Here is a 20,896-nt window from a genome sequence, read left to right on the forward strand (position 1 = left end):
TTTGCGAAAATGAAGCTGGAATTAGATTATTTATACCGCTGTTACAAATGAGGTATTTCTTATTATGGCATTGTAAAAACCATATTAAAATAAGATTGTCGCCACTTATTTCTACTCAGTGAATCTACTAGTCATTTTCCTCAGAGTAATATTCCCTACGTCGTACATGATAGCGATATATCTAGCTAGCTAATAGTAAGAGTGGCTACGGATCATTCTGGTTAGCAAAAGGCAAACTGAACGTCACCAATAGTATTAATGTCCACTTCGAATAGATTAATTATTTGAAATGGGCATCAATTCTATCAATGACGCAGAATGTCCGTTGGATCACATCCGAGATATTATTGCGTCTATGCCAGGGGTTTTCAGTCTTTTTGGCCCGTGGAGCACTTTTTGAAATTAAATTGTTGCGCGGAGCACCTGTTATTCATATCCGTTTGAAATCCGATTTTTCACACACTTAAATCAAGCCTGTCATTCCTAAAGTAAGATTTACAGTCAGTGACAAAAGTTCAGTTACCAAATGCTGATTTTCCATACAAAACGCCCAAGATTAGAGCTTTGTATCTCAGCTTTTGGTAGTCCTAATTGACTGACATTTTGATGATGAACTACAAATAACCTGAAATTGTTGTGAATTTATTACAACGAGTTACATAGAGTTGTTCGAAAACAAAAGTAAGGAATCGAGTTATTTTTTATTTAACTCACAACCGGTATCTTGTGGGTAGTTGGTGTTTTCTGTAAATTTGCGTAACTTCTGAAAGTGAATGACTTCATCGAGTAAACCAATCGTTCACAACTAACCGTTTTTCGAGATAAATTTAAAAATCGCTCGATTACTGAATTATGATATACTCGATTATCGTTAGATTTGTCTTTGAACAACCCTCTAAAACTCATTGAAAAATGACAGCATTGTAATGAATCCACTGAAGACAAAATTGCAGGTTATTTGTAGCTCGTCATCCAATAATCAGCCAATGCGGACTACCAGAAGCTGAAATACACAGAAAAAAATCCGTTCTCGTATCCGTGAACAGCAGACGTGAACTCGTCAACAACAAAAATACACCGTGAACTAGATCATGTTTATGTGACCATTTGTGGTAGTTCATGGTGTATTTTTGACAGTTCACGTTTTCCAGAATTCTTTTTTGAGCGTGTACAGAGCCCCAAAATTAGGCATTCTATTTACTAGGTTTTACCATTGACTGTATGTTGTGTCTTGAATCTGTTTTCAAAAGATGTTTTAGTTGATTTAGCTAGCTGTTTTTATTTCATAACTAGTGGTCCCGGCAAACTTCGTCTTGCCATCAAGTAGGCTGTTGAAAAACGCTTTTGGTCATCCCATATAAAATGACAGTTCCGTTCGCGCTCCTTTTTTTAACTTTCCCGGTGAATATCCTGGGATTTTTATACACACAAACACGCCGGAACCCTTGACGAACAAAACTGAGAAAGAATCATTCAAATCCGTTGACCCGTTCGTAAGCCATTTCGTGACATACAAACACCATTCCATTTTTATTTATATAGAAGATAGATAGATTAAACTGTGCCAAGCAGGCATCTCAAAGTTCATGCAAAAATTATGTCACGCGCAAATTGGATCTAAATCCAGGAAAACCCAATTTCGCAGCCAAACTGTTCCATACAAAATGTAAAATTTCGTGATCAAATTTTCGCTAACTGAATACCGTAAAATGGGGTGTTAAGGGATGAAAAAAAAATTCCACCTAAAATTCGAGCAACTTCTAGTATGCCAATAATTTTACAAAATACAGTCCTACCATTCTCCCGGCGTGTATATCAAAAGCCAATTACAATGAAGACGATTCTATGGCAGATTTCTGAGATAATCATAAAAAAGTGTGATTTTTGACGAAAATGCAAGGAATTTGAGCTTTGTATATAAAACTATATTTTGCCAACAGCAAAAAAAAAAATATTTTGGACAACATCGTTGATGTGTCTCTTCAACTCTGAAGGTCTTATTCAATTTAAAGATGATTTTACTACAATATAATTTGAGTTGGAATTCCTGAAACGCTAACCGTTTTATTTTAACTGCTAAACTGCCGTTATACGCATAATTGTCCCATGTTCCAAAATATGCAATCGAGAAAAACGCGTTTAAAGATTTCAACACTTCTAGGCCTCGTATTGACCAGTTGTGTGGTAAATTATATTAAAATCTTCACAATAGCATAAAGAATAGCATGTTTATTATAGTCAAGAGTATTTATTATGGGAATAGAGTAAATTTAGCTACGAAATTCAAAGTGGGACTGTTATGCCTAGAAATACGGGGTTTTTGGTGAATTTCTACGCATAACAGTCCCACTGATAGTAGTGACCAATTATTTGCTAAGCATACTGCTGTAGATGACCGTTCTTACGTATAGATTGTACCGAATGTAGAGGACGTATATCCTCAAGACTATGTTAAGGCAGCTAATGAAGGCTCAAGTGACATGTGCCAAACGAAGCCACGTGTGGGGAAGTGAAGAAATACGATTTTATAGTTTGGGATGGAAAGCGAAGTTTTCTTTATGTGTGATAATTAGAAAATGTATGAGTTAGTGAAAGAAAGAATGGATGAGTAAGTTTGAGAGTTTATAAGATGTAATAAATTCCTAAATCGACTCTTCCAGCTGCAGGCTTGACAAAAACTCATCTGCGAATTCAAGGTTATTCTGCGGAGTAAATATTTAACTCAAAATTCACGACACAAATCTTCACACGATTTGACATTTCTTTGGACTTCGTTTGAAATATCATGATATTTGATACATCGCAAATTAAGTTTTAGAACCACCAACATATTTGCCACTTGCACCGAAGAGCCAATTATGCGGAATGCCTAGGTCATCATATTCTTCTTTTGACATGACTTTTACTTCTTCTTGACTTCATCTAGCTTGATATGTCGCAAGATAGGTCTCAGGACCGCCAATATAATGGCCACTTCCTCTGGGAAACAGGGTATCCAAAACAACCTTGCATATTATCAAGTCATCCAGGAACCTTTGAATTACCCTTCAGTAGCCTTGATTTGTGAATTTATGTAGTTTGATGTTGCCAGCTAGGTTTAGGTTAGCTAGGACATGTGGTCAAGTCATTCAAATACATTTGAACCACCAGCAGACTTGATGTGCAAATTCATGAAAAGCTAGGTTTCAGATTCGCCAATATAATGGCCACTTCCACCAGTGAACCGGTATTCGGAACAACCCAGCATGAGGCCAAGTCATCCAAAAACGGTCGAACTATTTTTATTCAGAATCATGAAGCTGATTTGTCGCAAGCCATGGGCTTGTAATTAAAGTGGTTACTGTTTCTTCAAGTGGGATTATTTCAGTACTCCTCGTGATGAATCCAAAATTACGGTGAATTTCTAATCGATCGAACCGCCGTTCAAAAAAATTGAAAAATTTTGTGATTCACCCTGAAAATTCAACTGAAAAGCATTGAAAAACGAATGGGAAATAATAATTTGATATTGATAATTTCAATTAAATTTGGCGTCATACTCACATGAATGATGAGTACATCTCGATAATACAAACACATAAATCAGGTTGTGTTCCACATGAGATGTAAAGCCAACGTGTAAGAAGAAGTTCAAAACGATTTTCCCAAACACAAGCTAATTCAAAACTGACAACTGAATATTTTGTTCTAGATTAGCGCAGCGAATTATATAGTGTGACAGTTATGCGTAGAAATACAGTAGTTATGCGTGGAAATTCAACAATGGGACAAATTGACTTGGCTTGCTTTTCATTGAGTTTCCGAACAAAGTTAATTTTTGGTAAGTGTTTTCTAAAACTATACGTAAAAATAAACTGTTTGATGACAAAAAGTAACATGGGACAATTATGCGTATAACGGCAGTAAATCTCTCATACCTATTGATTCTATTTTCAAGCAAGCTATCAGTGCATCGCACAATTGTCTTGAAAAGATTTTTATATGCAGTATTCGTATCCTAGAACAGTGCAGAGCAATCTTGTCATGACTTGTCAAAAGAAGGAGAATTTCAACAAGCTTTAAGTGTGAATAGGGCTTTGAAATAAAGCACTACACCAAATCAGAGTGGTGTAAAAAAAAATTATACTGATAAATTGCTATTTTATTTGCCTAATTTAAGGCCAAACGTAACCCATCAGTGATATCCATAGTGATATCCTATCGCCATCAATGCACTGGTGATGGAGTAAACAGCATGATGTTGATGTGATATGGAATGATCCGAATTGTATCGCAGTCGGTCTGTACACATCAGCAAATTTTGAGCGTTGATAGTGACAGCAAGCAACTCTGCACCACCAAATAACGGATTTGCATGTAACACCCAGTGGCATGATCGGGAAATATCCTAACGAAAAGTTTCCAATATAGAGTTGAAATCGCTTACACTATACCGCACACTATATATTTTCCAAAAAGAGCTCGGAAATAACCTTATATTATACCGTAAAATGGGGTAACTTTGATAGCTTTTTAGAAGAAAACTTGAATATTTATGCATGCTGTTTCAAAGAAATATATTTTATATTTTTAAAAACAAGTACTGGCATCCTAGCTATCGATTGCAGTTGATAGATTTCCAAAGATTTATTTCGAATGGATATATAATTTTTCATATAATTGAAAGTCGGTTTTCTGTTTTGGGATAACTTTGATAATGGTATGAATCGAACAAAATTGAATGAATTACGAACATTTGTAGGGCATTGCATACCACTAGGCTTTTAACGGTATATGGAAATTTCTGACTTAGATTACAAAAATGGTCCCAGTTTGTGAAAATGCTTTTCGCTAAGAGATTTGAGACCGTATTCAAGTTCTATGATAACTAGGCTGTCAAAGATAAGTGGCCAACTATCCAAAACTACATCAAATAGTTATCGTAGAACAGATTGTTTGTAAGCGTTTCGAAAATGCTAAAATTGTGTCAATTTTTAAAATGCGTATAAAAAGCCTCAAATGTTCTCGGTTCAAATGAAAACAGCTCTTACATGAAGTGTCATACTAATGTTCTTTAGTCTTGCATTCGTTTTGCTTAACCGATTAACAGAAATTATGAAAATACCTGAAGGTCGTAGACACAAAAGTCAATTTGGACAAATTGAGATGTAGGATTGTGAAAAATAATAGAATCGTTCTGGTGGGCTTCGATCCCACGACTCCCAATACGCTAGACTGGGCGCGTTAACCAACTACGCCACAGAACGGGTAACGATTCTGCAGCGCAATCGGCCAACCTGAAACCAAAGTCCGTCACGACCCCATTTTCTCCTTCACAACCCTACACCTCCTTCGGCTCTCACTGTTGTTCGTAGGCACGCTTAGGAGAGTCGAATTGGGCATCTCAGAGAGCCGAAGGAGGTGTAAGGTTGTGAAGGAGAAAATGGGGTCGTGACGGACTTTGGTTTCAGGTTGGCCGATTGCGCTGCAGAATCGTTACCCGTTCTGTGGCGTAGTTGGTTAACGCGCCCAGTCTAGCGTATTGGGAGTCGTGGGATCGAAGCCCACCAGAACGATTCTATTATTTTTCACAATCTTACATCTCAATTTGTCCAAATTGACTTTTGTGCCTACGACCTTCGCGCCCAGTCTAGCGTATTGGGAGTTGTGGGATCGAAGCCCACCAGAACGATTCTATTATTTTTCACAATCTTACATCTCAATTTGTCCAAATTGACTTTTGTGTCTACGACCTTCAGGTATTTTCAAAACACCGTCGGCTGGTTAAGCCGTAATAGACATGACAACCCTAATTGAGAAATTATGATATTTCGTTTAGTAAGTGGTGGGTTACGCACTATCAAAGTTTCCCGCATTATGAAAGATACCCCGTTTTACGGTAATTGTTTATCTAGGACTTAGCAACTGCTTAAAAGAATTAATAGCTCCAAAACCATCTCAAATAAGATAATCATTTCTATTTGAAAACTTTTCACCTATGTGAACAGCTTTTGGAAATATTATCATGAAAAACCCATATTCACATTAATCAGTTTTTATCTACATTTTACATACCAATTTTACCAAATTTTGAAATAAGTCATTTTTGGTGATATTTAGTGACTTACTAAATAGATGCAAGATTGCAGTTCAACTTCACGGAGCAACTCAAAACTATATTGAAATATATTACGGCATAAATTTAATGAGTTTAGTTACTTAACACCCCACTTATTTTCAAAACGAGACTTTTTTCATAAAAGTTTCTAAAAATCGAAACCCAGACATAATTTTAAGAAGTTTTTGTCTGTACTATGATCTCAATTAAATTTCTTCATCTTCTACCTTACTCGCGAATTTTTCTCAAATATATTTCATGGTTTTGAAGATAAATGTATTTAGACCATAAAATTCAAACAAAAATGTTTTGACAGGTTTTCAATTTCTATAAACCACAATACTTCATATTAATAGACGGCTCCTATTATTACGCGTTGCAAGAAAAATTTTGATTCCTGGAAAATTGAAACACTCAAGCTGCAAAATTTTCCAAGCTAAACATCAAAGTCAGCCTTGCTCGACGTTAGGTGTTATTGTTTTGATTGGCGTGACAATCAGGAACAAAGTTAAAGATCTCCTCTACGACAGTGATTGGGGGCGGTCCATTAATTACGTAATATTTTTCATGAACATCTACGTACTGAGAGCTCCGCTGTGGGGCGCAGTTTTGCTAGATGACTTCATGACATGAATATCCCTTATCTCATGAATTGTCTCCTTCTACGCGATTTCAATTAGTGTCTCCCATGGAGGGATAGGTGTCTAAGAGCATTGGAATTATTGGAAGGCTCAATTTCCAAGGCTTCTCCAAGGACATAATGAACCAACGATGAGAAAAGTAGTGATTGATTGATGTTTTTTTCAGTCAGCCTTCAACGCACACTATGTGATTTTTGTTCTGTGCGGAGATAGCTCACTGCGCATTATTTCCGCGAGCCTATCCAAATTTATAAATTTCCCCGCAATACATAATGCAGTTCACAATCCTCTGAACAAATCGAGCATTTCAGATGACTTATAAATCGACTTTCTAGGTTTCTGTGATTTGTCGAACTTGATTGAGAAGTTCAATCTCTTAAAACCCCACGAGTTCTTAACACCCCATTTTACGGTATTTTTAACCTTTCAATAACAGTCAAACTCTGAACGATTTCATAATAATATCCGAGTAACATGAAAGTTAACCCATAAAGCGGGTAGATCACCTTTTCGTGGTGCGTTATGGGGTAAAGATCTACCAGTGAACCCTAGTCCTAACTGCTTCAAACGAAGAGAACAGGATATTATAGTAATCAAAGGAACATTTTTTAGTCCTTATTACAATTGTAAACCTTGTTGAAAGTGACAAGTCTCGGTTTTCCCGGTTGCCGAGAATGATCTTGAGACAAGGAAAAAAAATGAGTCGAATACAACAATTTGTTTTCTAATCTTTTATTTATTTATTTCTCTAGTTTGAAGAAGTAAGGACTAGGATTCTGATGCATGGACAATATCGGTGCAATTTCTTGGCTTTATCAAGGGATCCGATTTTGACTGATAAAGGGGCGCACCTGTGGAGAGCGTACCCACCACATTCTTCAGAGGGTATAAATAGCGGAACCTTTCAATTAGAATCCTTTCCTGCGATCAAGTTAGGAATTACAACTGTAAGAAAACCTAAACAAAGGACGCGGGATATACTACAATAGATCAAATCTTGGTCGCAGTGGTTTATGTTCCGAACAGGAAAAAAAACATGAAAGTTGGATAATGATCGAAATTTAGACATCGTTATACACACGTAAAAATTGTGATTCATCAACCATCGTAACTTTGAAAACATCATAAGGTAAGGATGAATTAAATCACTGCTAATTTTTCAAGACCGCAAATCAACAGACCAAAAAAGTTGTCTGAAATGAAAATTTGATCGATTGATCGCAATCAGCGAGTTACTAGAGTTACTAATCATTCAAATTTGATAGGCGTTTTGTTCTCTAAATTTGTATTTAATTAAAAGCATTTTTAAAAGCAAAAAAATTAAGATATTTCAGAGCATTGATATAAATTTCCCAAACTGTCGCGGAGCACCTGTCAAGGGTTCGCGGAGCAGCAAGTGCTCCGCGGAGCATGATCTGAAAAGCTCTGGTCTATGCCATATGAATTATGACGCGGCTTTAAGCAAAAAATGCCAAAATGTTATACCACCACTACAGGTTACGCCTTTGGTTTCCATCATATGGGCTAATGGATTATGCCCTCCCATCGCGGCAAGGTCGCATAACCAAGGGGAGGGATAAAAACACCATATGCTATTTTCCATCAAAAAGAATGCTTCCAGTCGATTTGCAAAATTTCAGCTTATCTATCTGACCAAATGTTATAGTAAAAATTAGGTTTTGTCAAAGATTTAAATTCTTTGCCACAGTAGTTACTGTCAAGTTCAATTAATGAAAGCAATGTTTCATATCAATGTGTTGAAATAAAAAAAAAACCTTAGAGAACTTTACCACATTTGCTCGAAAGCCAAGTACATAATTTTTAATGTCATAAGAATGAGAATATAATAAATCTTTCCATTAGAGCATGTGAGGCATTGAAACGGAAAAACAGCAAAAAGCGAGAAGAAATTTTTTTAAATTCAATATATAACATGTTGAAAATTGTTTAAACTATCGATATCTTGACCATCGGAAAAAAGATCAAGATGTCTTTCTATAAATAAAGAGTCTTGTATATTCCAGTCATAGTTATTGGTGATAACTTGTATGTGCCTAATTATGAAACTTATGTTGTCAAATAAACGCATAAGAAATAGTAAATCCCAATTCAAATTTTCGCTCCTCTAACGTCATATTAGATCGCCAAAAATTGCAAGGTCAAACATTTGACTGGTATTGACCAAAACGTCAAACATTCATTCGATACCTCTGAAATAATGTCATTTTTTAACAGTCTTTTCAAAAAATTCTAAAACACAATAAAAAATCCCATTTTATATTTTTGTTTATTTATCCTAAAATATTTGGGTTTAAAAATACTGAACCGAAAACTTTTTTTAATTACAGTAGAATTTCCAAAACAACCGTAACAGTTTTGCCTTAATAACGACTTTTAAATATCTCTAGGAAATTAAAAGAACTAGGATTCAATAATTGGGTTGTTTAGCGGTAGAAAAGTTACAGTTTTTGAAGCTTGATCGAAAAAGCGCATTTTTCTAAGTATTGCACAATTACCATCAGTGCACCAGATTCCGCTCATTTAAAGGAAGTTATGTGTCCAAAATAAAAAAAAAAATGAAAAATTTCATAAAAAAATATTTGATTGCATTTGTTACTGCATCTAAGTGTTCCTATTTCCGCTCACGGTACAACTAAAAAATGCATTATTTCGAACTTACTAAAAAATGCATTATTTTGAATTTCGTTATTTATCCTGGTATTTTTTATGGCCAAACCATAGCTACTACTGCAATAAAGAAGGCTGTATACTAAAATCGACATTTCTTTGAAATTTTGTTTAATTTTTTGCATGAGCGGTTATTGGAACACACAAAAATACCTAGTGGTCCAATAACCGCTCGCGATGTCTTGTGTTTTCAATATAAAGAATTATGTTATCAAACGAAAATAATGTCAGACGACTTCATTTAAAAGTTGTTAGTATAGCTAGAATATATCCGTGCGAAAAATGTTGGTTTTTGACACGAAAAATCAATTTTTACACTAGCGAGCAGAAACAGGGGCATGAGCGGATACTGGTACACTGAAGGTATTTGTGTTTCATTATCATAATTTTGACAAATGGTAAAAAAAATATTTAGAAAAAACACATAGACTCAATGACATTTCAATTTACACAATGACAGCTCGTTCCGAAGTAAAATTTGTCGAGAGGTAATTCAAAAGTGATTTCCATACAAACTTCAAACGTGTTTTAAAAATAGTTTCACACGGAAAATTATGAAACTTTGCTTTCTGGCTCAATTTTCAAAGTAGATATAATATACAGGAAAGTGGATATTCCTAAACAAGCCAGTCTACGTCTTTAAAATCTTTAGAATAAGACATACACTCCCGTGCAAAAGTTTGGGTTCACCCCCTCAAAAACATACAAAAGTGTTCTGTCCATATCTCTGTGATTACACGCCCAATTGAAACTCTTTAAGCCGCATTCGAAAGGCAAAGAGTTATTTTTACTTCATATGTATTTTTCCTAAACCATTTTCTAAATTTTGTATACTCAATTTTTACTTAAAGTTGTGACATTTTTCAAAAAACATGCTGAAAAATCATATCTAATTTCCTCAGCATTGGGTCGACCAAAATTTTAAATCAAAGTGTCATTAGAATCGTAATCTTATATTCTTTGAAGAGACCCCACGAAATTTTGGCGGAAAAATCTGGAAAGTATTCAAAATCAATGAAACAGTCAGTCAAGTCATCGTGCAAAAGTTTGGGTTCACCCCTCAGTATGATGCAAATCGTGCAAAAGTTTGGGTTTACCTGAGCCGCACGCGCAGCATTTTTGTCAATATCTCAGCCATTTTTCAATTTTAATAGTTTAAAGCTTTTTTGAGCGCAAAAAATGGCGCGTACATGATTGGTTTGAGATTTCACAGATTTAAGTAAGTTCAGGTGAACCCAAACTTTTGCACGATATACCATACTGAGGGGTGATCCCAAACTGTTGCACGATGACTTGACTGAATGTTTCATTAATTTTGAATAGTTTTCAAAGTTTTCCGTAAAAAAATCATGAGTGCTCTTCAAAGAACATAAGATTACGATTCTAATGACACCTTGTTTTAAAATTTTGGTCGATCCAATGCTGAGGAAATTAGATATGATTTATCAGTGTGTTTTTTGAAAAATGTCACAACTTTAAGTAAAAAATTAGTATACAAAATTTAGAAAATGGTTTAGGAAAAATACATACGAAGTAAAAATAACTCTTTGCCTTTCGAATGCGGCTTAAAGAGTTTCAATTGAACGTGTAATCACAGAGATATGGATTGAACACTTTTGCATGTTTTTTAGGGGGTGAACCCAAACTTATGCACGGGAGTGTATGCAGCTCTACAGTTTCAAGCTTCCTAATAACTGTATAAAATTGTATATAAAATAGAAATTTGATGACAACATTACAATATGACTTAACTCTCTGCACTTCCAATATATTGAGGTATTTGCACAAAACTTCAGGCGGGCTTCCCCTGAGGGAACGACGTGCCGCACTTTGTCCACACTGTTCATATCTTGCAAAGATACTAAAAAATAGAAACTTTGTAATTTGTGTAAAATTGAAAATGCGTAATTCAAAACATGACAATTAAATGTGTCTGGCAAATCTATTGTATGTGATTTTCGTGGCATGATTTAGCAAATCCGCGATTTTCGCGACTGTTTTTCATTCACCCGCGATTTTCGCGTCTGGCGGCATAAATCCGCTACAAATCCGCGAAAATCGCGAAATCCGCGAGAATCGCGAAATTCGCGACTGTTGTAACAGCCCTGAAAATAGAGTGTTTTCATTTTCAAGATCTTTAATATTGATTCTGGATGAGAATGCAGCGCGGGCGGTCATGCTACAACAAGGGACCCGGCACAACATGGAACTTTATAGGCGGAAACGGCAACAGCAGACCCCCCTCTTTCAGAAAAAAAAACACTGCCTAGAGGAGACGGAATACGAGGAGATGGAACAGCTGTGCCGGTCTCAAGAATAAAATTTCAATATGATGTTTTAAGAAGTTTTCAAGATCTCGTTACGGCTAAAGTGGTACCAAAAACATAAAAGCTCATTGCTCAAAAACAGTTACATCGATTTGTTAAATTTCTTCACAATAGACTTTCATCAAAGTTTAGTTTTGAAAAGCGAATAACCGAATATGAGAAGAAATCTGTAGCCAGAGATAATTACGAGAGTTATGGCTATGCGTCGGTCCCCCAAGGAATTTTGGAATATCTCCGAATATAGATGACCAATGCTCAAAACTGATACAGATTCTGAAAATAAGAGAGTTTTTTGAGAAGTTGTGGATTTTTTTTTTTCAAAAATATTGAGAAACAAAAAAGCTATCGCGATTTGAATATTTTGAAAAAATGAAGCTGCCGGTAGAGGGGTTAATATAGTATTGCAAACAAGTACAAAAACCCAAACCCATTTTAGCCTCATGATGTTAGTTTCTGATCTTTTCATAAGCACTGTGCCATAAAGAAAGTAACACAAAAAATATAAGATTTGAAACTTCTCAAATATAATGCAAATTAGCGTATTTTTCAGCACCATGGGGCAAGTATATTACAAGGTTTATCACATGCGAAGCCCTGTACTAGTTAATTCGAATAACTGAAATTGTATTGTTTGAAAGGCGGATAAGTCACTTTTGTAACGAGTAAAAAGAGAAATCTCGCATAATTTATGATCTCGCCATAAAAGCCATAGCTTGTAATTACTGAGCAAACGAATAGTTTTACACTTTATTTCACAATGATACGACGAAGAGAAGATCCTACTCTGTCTCCCAGCGGTGAGTTTTTATTTTGATCCGTTTATCTGCTTAATAACATTGAGCTACACACTCGGTTATCAATGGTTTTAAGGGTGAATATACATAGAAGCCAAACCTCGAATTTTCAAAAGCACAAGTCTAGAGAAGCAGACAACCGGTAACTCACTGGTCACTCGCTGGTGGCGACTAATCAATAAAATGTTCAACGCAAAAGGTTGTCAGGTTCTCAAGATACAAATCTACAAACAAGCTCTTCGAGGTTTGATATCGATGCATCTTCACCTATTAAAAATATTTCCTAATAACTTCTTACATCATTATGACCAATTTAAGTACGATTTTCAAGGTTTTTCGTGGAAAATAACTAAAATGACGTTTGAGACAGTTTTGCAATTATGCGTATATCATACGTCATATATGCTTATTACAGCTCTTTTGAGCAAGAACAACTTTACCTTCCAAGCCAAGGTGTTCAAATGGTTTGATCTTGCAGTTTGTCCCGTATCTATGTTCAATGCAATGTGTGTCGGTAAAAAAACACATATCCATGAATACTTCACACAAAATAAAAAAAAATGTTCTGGACCCCCCGACCGATTATTTTGATTTTGGTCGCAAATTAAAGAGCAAAGTATAATTGTTTTTAGTTCGAAATTTCAGACGTATCTATTTTTTTTGTAATAAATTTACTCCACGAAGACACCGTGTGTACACATATCTAGTTTCTAGAGGTGTCCAGAGGAACGCGGAAAGATTTCTGTGGCCGGAGTTATTTTGGTGGGTCACTGTGTCAGGTCGGGTGAAAAAAGTACTGTGCGTTTGTGTCCCTGAAGGTAGGCAAATTGCGAGTCACAAATAATTTCCAGAATCGGCTGTGATGTAGACACTATATCAAGGAATTTTAAGAAAATTACATCAGTGTAAACCTTTTGAGAAACCATTGAATTGGATAACTATGGGTTCTGCATTTGATTAATCCTATAAACGACCTATTTGTTTCTAAACATCTGTGCCAAGCTTAAGAGAACGCATTTTAGCGAACAATTATGTATAATTTATATTTTTCGAGAATTGAGACGGTTTAGTATCCAACAAATATATAGCCGGTTCTTCCGGGCATTATGTTGGATTGGCCACATCAGGTATATTTTAAACGATGCAAAACTCTTCATTTATAATGTTTAATGTCAGATCTTGAAGATTTATGCAAATTGAAATGATTGACATTGCAAATCAATAAGAGTAACTTGGCATGTCCCAAAAAATAGCTGTTTTTTCCCCGACACTGGAATAACTCCGGCCACAGGAATACTTCCGAGTTCCTCTGGCTACTTCTATAAACTAGATGTGTGTGCCAGTATACTGACAACAAATCAGAATCGCTGAGCGGTGAGTGTTTTAGTATTTTTTGCTTTCACCTAGGCCTATACGACTTAAAAGCTTTTTTCTCTACGTCCTCATCAAAAAACTCCCAGAGAGTAGCTTATCATTTTTGGTTAATATATTCAAGGAATGTTTTCAGTTGGCATACTTTCCTGACAAATGAAAATATGCCAAGGTTGTACCATTTTTCAAACCAGGGCAAAAAACCTGCAGAAGCTTGCAGCTATTGTCCAATCAGCTTGCTTACCTTCATCAGTAAACTTTTTGAAAAGGTCATTTTGAACAGAATGATGGAAAACTCAATTTTCGCCAATGAACGAACAGTTCGTATTCCGACATTTGACCACTCATCAACTTTTACGTGTAACAAATTTGATCCGTTTCAACAAATCTGATTCTACTGGTCTTGCTCTTCTCGGAAAATACATAGCATATCAAGCAGTCCCCACCCCCTATGGGGCTGTCCATTAATTATGTAAGGGTTTATGGGGGGCTGAAACGAAACCTAGAAATTTAAAACAAATTTTGATATTATTTATTGACTGAAACGACAGGATAATCCGACGAATGATAGTTTGATAAACCGTAACGCTCAAAAATCATTTGGAAAACAGTTTAAACAAACTTATTTCTCGATTACTTTTCAAATCGACGTAAGTAACTGTCATACGGTTTTGAGAAAACTAATTGAGAAGAATCACAACCTGTCTTCTAAAACTGTTTTAAAATGAATCAACTTTTTAACATTTTTTCGCCGTGTACATCGCTCAAATATTGCATACAATCAGATCGCGTTCAAAAACTAGGTAGTTTGTATTATTTTCAACAAAAATAATTATAACAAAATGATAAGCCGTTTCATACAGTTACTTTCGACGTTTTTCTACCAGTGTAAAATCGGCTCAAGTAGTGTTTTGTTTTGATTCGTGGTTAAGTCACTTTGTCTCTCTATACAGCGGGGCGGCGAAAGTAGTGGTTAGGTTGCGAAAGTTGAAAATCTTACTTTCGTCGTTTTGTAAATCCGGAAATTAAACGTTTTAAAAGTGAAAAATCTAGTCGGGTAGGAGTGGAACATGTGGAATTTCGCCTGCGAAACACGTAGGATCAATAAAGTAAGTTTATTCACTTTTTTGACTTGAGACTATTTGAACAAGTTTTCGAGATTTCCTGTTTAAGTTAAATAATTTTGGTTCCCAGTTTATAGGTTAAATTAAATTTGTAGTAATTTTGCTGTTGTTGAATCCTAAAACAAGTTTGATGTAAATGGTCGGCGTTAAGTCAGAGTGGACCAAGTGACATTTTTCATATTTTGAGAAAAACGAGCGTAAAGTCTAAAGCACTATAATTTTTTAACTCGTTAAAATTTTTGTTCAATATTTCTACACATCTTTGTGTTACTTTCACATAATATAATGTGAAGTGATGATCATGAAAAATCATAATCCAAACCACTGATAGAACGATTTTTTGATGGAATATGTGTATGTGTAAGAATGGACTTACTGAACAAAAGAGTTGGTTCACTCTGACTGAACAATTTCTAGGAAAATCACAATCATTTAATGCTTGCATGGTCAAACTGAGTGCATATCTCTAAGATGAACAGATTATCAAGACACTTCGGCACCAGTATCGTAAATTCTTCAATAATCCATATCGTCAATCCCGAAATTAGTGGCATTTTGATAGCTTGAAAATTAAGGTTCTGCTGGGCCAGGACATTGGAGACCAGAAATATTCAAATATGCATTCAGTCAGAGTGGACCAAGTGAAAATATTGAGTACCGACCAAAATATACAGGTCCAATAAGCGAGTTCTAGGACATGCCATACATACGCCATAGAACTACCATGAACTCCTAACGGACTTTGAAATCGACTCAAAAAAATGCAATAATCAATCAGTTTATTGCATTTAAACACTTGGTCCACTCTGTCTGCACAGAAATTGTTGCAATTTCTGACCAGCCATCCAGATATAATAAATGGCCAAAAATCAAAATCAAATGCATCGAATTATGTAATGTTTATGAATTTATATTGATAGACCAGTAGAAGAATCATTCGATGTCGACAAATCTGACAAATCTCTTGAAATGGTTTCATTTCCTCGCATTCCTATGCGCGCTAATCATTTTCGCTGTTGTGGTCATGAGCACTAGGTCCACTCTGACTGCACACTTTTATCGATTTTTATTGATCATCCAAAGTAAATTTATAACATATCTCTCGCAATTTTCATCAAATCTGATCATTAGAGATCATTGTATTAGAGGATTTTTTTTTTAATTATTCGTGGTTAAAAACAGATTTCAGTGAATATGATCAAAAAATATCTCCGTAATTTTACTCTAAATTTGAATCCATTCAGCAAACAGTGACCAGATAGAAATAATTGTTATTTTATTGAAATATTTGAAATGTTGCAAAAATCGCAATGTTTATACAATTAGTTTTATTAATATTTCAACTAAATTTCATCATCCTATCCCATACTGATATTCTTACTCAACTCATAATGAAACATCTATCTATATAAAAAAAAATTGAATTATTTTCTAAAGAGATGAGCCAGCCTCGGGCTGCAAATCTCTTAAATAAAGATATCTATCTATCTATCTAAAAATTGAATGGTGTTAATTTTAAAATGGCTTGAGAACGGGCTACCAGAATTTGAAAATTCTTCCATGGGTATGTTCTTAAAGTAATCCGACGTGTTTGTGCATATCAAAAAGCATAGGATATTGAATTGGAAAATCAAAAAAACGGGAGTGAATAGAACTGTCATTTTGTACGGGAAGATTCATGGCTTTTTCAGACAGCCTACTTGATGGCAATACAAAGTTTGTCGGGACCACTAGTTAATATAACAAAAATGCTTTTTTGTTGAATTACCGAGTGATATAGAAAACTGAATGATAGGACAATTTCGATAACACTCGCATTTGATGTCCTTACTATATATTCCAGGCTGTTCCATCATGAGCATTGATTGATATATCAAAACAAATCGATGAGTTGACTGAATGGAGATCTCCTGCAACATTGAACGCACTGAATAAATATCTTGTTTTACTATAATAACGTTAATATTTGCCTAAATGAGCATATTGATTTCTATTAAAGAGTTAAAGCTTCAACAGAAAATATGAATAAAACTAATACGTTTGATTCTATATGTTGTTAACAAATGTTAAAACAATATTTTCGATAAAGCATCGATAAAGCATTGATGTTAACTTAACTTATTATTTTTTTTTTTATTTTAGAATAAAATAATAATCATAATTTAATAAGAAATTGTACACGAATACAATATAATATTCACATAACTATTTGAAGTTTCATAAAATCTGTTTGATTGTATTTATCAGGAAAATTTAAAATTTCTTAGAAAATAATAATGTTTTGAAGCTGAATCATCATTTTATTACCCAAGTTCAATTAGCCAGACAAAGAAGTGTTATAAAAAATTGTTTGTTATTTTTTCAGTGCTACTCTTTTTTATCGAAATTATTAAAAATGTCACGTCCACTAGTTGGTACCTCTCCCTCCCCCTCGTCAAACATGGTCACAAGCTCGTGAAGTCCCCCTCCCCCTAAAATGCTACGTCTTTTTTGGACGACCCCTATGTAGTCTACCTATGCTTGACGAAATAAATTAATAAATGCAGCATTCAACAGTGTTGTGCATGAAGGCTTGATTGTAAAATAAAAAAAAAACTTTATGTTTCCAACATACATTGTTAGAATAATACAAGGTTATCTGTCAAATTTTACACTTCGGGTTAATTGTCAGAACTCTGAAAGATTTCCTGTAAGAGCTGGTGTTTTTTTCAGGCCAGCCATGTTGCATGCTGTACCAATATAGATTAGCGGTTGTAATACCAAGAAGAAAGCTCTGCAGAGCTTTTCCCAAATAAAGATGATAGTGTTGTCTAACACAGAACACCTATACACAGACAAACACTTAGAACACAGACAAACAGACGTAACACTTAGAACAAATCTCGATCAAAATCATGGTCACGAGAACATGTACGCCCAATGCTAAAATTATGGTATTTGGCCGACGGGCCAACAGATGGCGGTAGTGTGGAAACGTCAAACGCGAACAAAAACGATGCGAGCGCTGCGGGTGGCGGATTGGCTACCTACCATATATTTGAAACGACCGTTAAAAAGGTGGTCGATGGACAATGAAGAGAGTGTGACGTCTGTTTGTCTGTGACCTATATATAAAACATAAATGTAATGTTTGGATTGGAATAATACTAATAAAGAATTAAAAATGAGCTTTTCTCAAAAAAAAAAACTACAAATGAAATCGGTTCAGCTATCTCCAAGAAAACAATAAATTATAAAGTGATGTTTTTTAAGTTGTCAAGATCTTTGTATGGCTGGAGCGGAAGCAAATACTCAAAGGCTCATTACTCAAAAACAGTTGCACCAGTTTATTTCATTATTATTTTGAAAAGCAAGAAACCGAACATGGTAAGACATCTGTAGCTTGAGATTTTAACGTGGGTAATGGCTGATATTAATGTTTCGGTTCCCCAATAACTGAATATCTTCTGAACTACATTTGTACATTGGTCACAAAATTGACATAGATTCTAATTTCTTACTTAGAAATTTATTGGAAATATATTGTTTTATGGAACAGATAATCTTTGGAAAGCTGTTTAAGTAACCAAGAAATTGTATTTTCAGTAATGGATACATGAGTCGATATCGAGTCTTTCATTTACTAGGAGTTTTGATGAACAAACAAAATTTCAATTTAGATTTGGGGGGGATTAAGGAAAATTCAGAAACCCAGGGGTAGAAAACGGACACTTTTTCAGTAAAAAAGGGGTTTGACATTATCACACAGCCTATTTCGGGGCAATACAAGGTTTGTAGAGTCATCTAATATTAGGGTATCCATTCTAAATCATTTATTCAATTTCCGGAATTAAGCCTGCTGCCCAAAACATAAAACAAGGCTTATGGAAAAATGTAAGATCACTCGATATTAACTTTTTCATAGAAAATGGTCAAATTTGGAACACTTAAACTTTAATTATTTTGGACAAAGATATATAAGATATTTGTTGAAATATCCACCTACTAGAATTTATAGGAAATTCAGAGAGATGTTGGAAGAATATACACAAATTTGCTCTGTTTATCTAAGTCTAGACTATATTTCCACAAAAGGGCTAATCCATTAGACATGGCTGGTTCTTTGAGAAATTCTTGATTTGTGAAACTCAAAGTGAATCTAAGGAGAAAATTTCATGTTTAATGTTTTTAACAGAAATGATATTTTTAAATACATTTTATTGCTCTCCCATGAAGCTGACTAACACTTTTGACATGGATCCAAAATTGCATCTACCAATCATTCTATCAAAGATTGATGATTGGGGGAATTCGCTGTAAAAACAGAATTCAGGTCCTCAGGTCAGGTGCCTCATGGGAACATTGTTATAGACCAAGGACTAGTCCAACTAGTAATCCAGACAAGGTTACATTTAGAATCAGTATAATCATTAACTGCAGAATCCAAAATATCCAGAAAACTCCAGGCCCCATATTATATTAATATAAAATATTGTCCCGAAAATATAGATTCTCATTCTGTTCCCCACCGGTACTGTAAGCCCTATCGCGATTGCCAATACATCCCAAGTGAACGTTCCAGCAAAGTGCCCTTAATGATTTTCCGTTTGATTGAGGAAGATATTGCATTGCATGGTGCAAAGCTCCCGAGCCCTCTTCAAACGGTGTCGTCTCACCTGGTTTTCTATTCTGCTCCTCCCTATATGCAAGCAATGACTTTCTTGGGGGAAGTTTCGGTCTGGTCGTTTTTTCCACCGATTCTAAAAATGGCTTCTGAAGACGTGATGCACTTTTCTCAGTCTAGGAATTTTCGTCGGCTGGCTGCCGTTCAGTAATCAGAAATGCACCGCACCACAATGATTTTCTTCACACTCTCGAATTGCAATCTAATTCACGACGACGGCTAATGACTGAAATCTATTTTGCCTTCGTATGTTCCGATCCAGCGCAAAATCGACGACGCAAAATGTTTCCACACACTATTTTGTGGCAGGCTATTTTGTTGTCTTCCTGACAACGCACTTCACTTCGCGGACACGACACGGATTTCTGTCGAAAGGTAAACTGCACGCTCTCAGCTGCTCCCGACTACTAAGCTGAATGACGACTCTTTCAGACAGCGAAACCCGTGAAACCAACACGGCAACGCGACGGAACCGTACCACTACCACCTACGATTGCGACCGGAGCGCGGATCCCGCGGAGAGAAAATCCGTTCCGTTTTCTCTTGCGCTGGCGGACTGTTGATCCAGATGTTTTTGTTTACTAATTCTCTCTTCGCCATATGATTTTGTGTACAAACATTTTGATCAAGAACTTGTGCGAAAAGGTGGTGGAAAAAAATCTTTTCCGTCGCGCTCGCGCCCAAGCTTGACAGAAAGGCTGCGTACTTTTCATCATTCGATGTTCAATTCGAGAGATTTGCGATTAGGGCTAGATAAGGACTACACCTGAGAAGTAATCGCCTATCCCGATGCGTGGGAAATTTCTTGCAAGATATGCTAAAAAAAAAGCATTTTTTTCTTTGATCGCAGTACGCAGTTGAACAGAAATGTCAATAGGGCGATATTCAAAACTGAAAAGGCAATAGATGGCTCTCTTTCCGTGGTAGTAAAAACGAAATCCTGAAGCAAAGAAAGCATCACGGAAGATGAACTAAATACAAAAAGTTATGTATTCACATTACGCTTGATTTCTAATCAATACTATTTTGGTCCAGTTTCCTAATTGCAAGTAATTTACGGAATTTACGGAAATATACTGCTTTGCGACTAAAAATGGATAAACCAACGTGCGAAGTTCGATTTTTGACCAACTTCGCCGCAACGCAGCTAACTTCGCTATAGCGCATATCTATGCCCTCCACCGTGTGCAT

The 20,896-nt window shown here is 35.5% G+C and overlaps 1 protein-coding gene across 1 annotated transcript in view; it reads right to left on the reverse strand.

The window, feature by feature from the left end:
* The window catches only part of LOC5572120 (F-box only protein 25), a 52,996-nt gene extending 32,733 nt beyond the window's left edge, over window positions 1-20,263 (reverse strand). The window contains exon 1 of the mRNA XM_001660155.2: window positions 19,698-20,263. The gene's annotated coding sequence lies outside the window, so the exon portion shown is untranslated. The remainder of the gene's footprint in view (window positions 1-19,697) is intronic.
* Between the last annotated feature and the right edge of the window lie 633 nt (window positions 20,264-20,896).

Source organism: Aedes aegypti, chromosome 3 (assembly GCF_002204515.2).
Source record: "Aedes aegypti strain LVP_AGWG chromosome 3, AaegL5.0 Primary Assembly, whole genome shotgun sequence".
In the NCBI taxonomy this organism is placed as follows: domain Eukaryota; kingdom Metazoa; phylum Arthropoda; class Insecta; order Diptera; family Culicidae; genus Aedes; species Aedes aegypti.